We start from the raw sequence: 3,364 nt of genomic DNA on the forward strand, positions 1-3,364 counted from the left end.
AGAGAGAGAGAGAGAGAGAGAGAGAGAGAGAGAGAGAGAGAGAGAGAGATGCTGGCTCGCTGCGGCTGTTTGTTGACTTTTTGTCAGTGCATTGATGCTTTATAAACTTTTCACCGCCCCAAAGTTTTGTTACCGCGCTCCGGTACACGAGGTGCCACGGCGACCACATGTGCTCCATGGCTAGGCCTCTTTTTGAGTGTCATTAAATCTAATATAAAGCCACAGAGAGGGAGCATAGTCTTGGCATGCTTTCATAAACTCAGAGAATAGCAGGTATTGTAGCAAAAGCACGTCATGCTCCTTAACACATGCTAGACAATATGGCTCTGGCTGTTGTCACCCCTCAGAGGAGAGTCTGACTTTAAATCAGAAGTCCCATTTTTACATAAATTATGAAATGTACGTGGTCCTGAGTTGTCTCTCTCAAATAGGCCTTCACTCTCATTCTTTCACCCTCTCACTTCACAGCCAAATCAAGAATTCTGTTGGCAGTGAAATATATTGAATTTGACAACTCCAAGAAAGACTTTCTGGAGGATAGCGTTTTATTTTGGGTGACCTAATTGTACGCTCCCCAAGGCTGCTCCTTGTGCGGTATCTCACTCACTCCTGAAACAGCTTCATTTCTACATTCAAATTATTCATCATCGCCTGGATTTATTTCCTCCTTTCTTCACTTTTCATACCTTTGGTGTTCTCTGCGGGGATTTCGGATGAGGAGGAGAAAAAAAAGTGCTTCTTTGTTTTTTTTTCACGAGCTATTGTTGAAACACCTTAAGTCTCTGGTGTACGGCAGAAACTGAAGTGATAGACAGGGCTGCCCTATTTACAGCCAGATTAAAAAGAATCACACAGGAAGAGAGTGTTAAATGATGATTGTCCATGACATTTAACAATTGATTAAAGAAAGATAAGTTTTAATAGGTGGTGGTGTGGGTGTTGGGGGAGGGAGGGAGGGGGGGAGGGGTTCTTCTCGGCAGCAATATATTTTTATGCATGCCATATTCTGCTGCTTGTAGCGATGGAATGATAAATTAAACATAAAACATCTAAAGTGTATCAAAAAGAGCACAGGTATTGAAGCAAATGAGGATTTTCTAAAACTTGTACAAACACAGCTGTACTTTTTCTGACACGGTGCGCAAACCAAAGATGAGATTAATACATCAAATGAGTGTAATTAGGAAATGTGCCTTTATTTTGTTTCTTTTTTGCTCTTAAGTACTTTCAAATGAGATTTGCTGTGTGTGCAACATTATCTCACTTTTAGAATGTGTAAATATGATTGTTAGTTATTATTTTCATGGTAAACCACATATATCCATTAACCCCTCATATACTGACTGTTATAAAAACAAACATGTGGAAAATCTACTTCCTGTTAAAATTACTTGAACTTTAAAACTTCCTGCATTTTCATTTTCAAGTAACAAGCATACCTTTTTCCCGACCAAGCTGAACTAACTGTCTCTGTCTCAGTGAATTATTTTTACACTTCTCTACGTCGTAACTACAGCCAACATTTTCAAGAATCCTAATCTAGTTGAGTGTGTTGTATTAGTCGTGTCTGCCAGCATAGTCGAACATCATGTCTGTCTCACAGCATGCTAATTACACGGGCAAGACAAAAGTATTAAGAAAAGGGGCAAATAGCAGGAATACCTGACATGACCGTAGATAGAAACACTCTGAGACAAACAGGCAAGCAGGAGACTTGCGTGCTGACAAGGAGCCAGACAGACGGAAAGACAGAAAGAGAGTCATTGGTGTAGAAATTATTGTGTGTGTTGTAACGGACAAAAATGACAGATAGTGGGGGGGGGGTATTTGTGTTTTTTCACTGTTGGAATGACAAAGAGTCTGTTGGTGGAGGTCTGTCGGCAAATGTTGAGGTCAGTAGTTTGAAAGCATCATATAGGTAGGTACATTATTTTTAGATTTTCTTTTGGATATGACAAGCTCCAACTTGGCAGACTGAATAACACACCCCTCACTCTAAGCAGTTGTCTAACATGATACATGTTTGACATGTAAACCCACACAGTGGCATGCATCATTTGGTTCTAAATTTGAATCCCATTGTGTCGTATTCTTTATATAAAAAAGACTGAATGCTACGCATGGTTTGAATTGGTCCTATTCTATTTTATTCTATTCTATTCTATTGTATTTTATTTTATTTTACTTTACTTTACTTTACTTTACTTTACTTTATTTTACTTTATTTTGTTTTACTTTATTTTATTTTATTTTATTTTACTTCATTTTATTTTATTTTGTTTTACTTTATTTTATTTTGTTTTATTTTATTTTATTTTATTTGTGTGCATGTACACTGAAAATATTTCCACCCAAATCTTTCAAAACCAAAACTACGGATGTAGAAATTCAACAGAAACCTACCAAGTTACCAAGAGTCAACACTGACAAATACAACTTCATCTGAGAGTTTAATGAGTTGAATTGCATTGTGCTGTAAATAGTCTCTCTCCGTAGGGCACTGCATTGGCCTGCGGACGGTTCCTGGCATGTCTGTGAAGTGTGGCGATGCCCTGTGGGGACGGGAATGCACACACACACACACAGACACACACACCAGCCCCACCAGCATCCCCCCTCGCAACAGCTGCCATGCTGCAGGAGGCAGCCGTACCCCTCGCTGATCAAATCTTGTCCGTCACATTTCCCCTAATTATCGGGCATCTGCTTCCCCCATTTTCCCTACATGGCTACACACTTTCTCTCTGTAGTTCCAATCATCTGATCGTTATGACCTTTAACCCCTCCAAGCTCGTCTGCCTCAGAGCATACCTGCGTTCTCCCGCCTGGCTGCTCACACTTCTCGCCCTCCTTCCTGCTTACCTGCCTGCCATATAGCAGCTGGGGGGACGCAAGGGCTCGCAAACAAATAAATCAATGAGGCAGTGTTCATCTATTAACGTCTTTTGCAGAGGTTGTTACTCCTGCCAAACTTCTGGTGGAATTCATTCATTTTCAAAAAGAAATCACTATGCAAAAACTGAAACTTCTTTCTACACATCTATAGTTTACGTATATCAATTTATATTTCTGAAATGGTCCAAACAAACTCAGAACCTAACTAATCTTTAATCCTTTTTTCAAGAGATTTGGCTCTTTCCTGCTCTGAAGAAAACATACGCTCATCTCATTTTGGTGAGAAGAATTTGACTTACAGCGCTGTAATGATTTTTATTTCACTAAAAGGAATGACATAATTAAAGTGTGGTAAAAGCCTGGATTAACACCAGTCACTCCTACCCCACAGCCAGCAGGAACAGAGGGTGATGATGATGATGATGTGTGTGTGTGTGTGTGTGTGTGTGTGTGTGTGTGTGTGTGTGTG

Source organism: Anarrhichthys ocellatus, unplaced genomic scaffold (genome assembly GCF_004355925.1).
Source record: "Anarrhichthys ocellatus isolate YVR2014 unplaced genomic scaffold, GSC_Weel_1.0 scaffold66, whole genome shotgun sequence".
NCBI classification, from domain to species: domain Eukaryota; kingdom Metazoa; phylum Chordata; class Actinopteri; order Perciformes; family Anarhichadidae; genus Anarrhichthys; species Anarrhichthys ocellatus.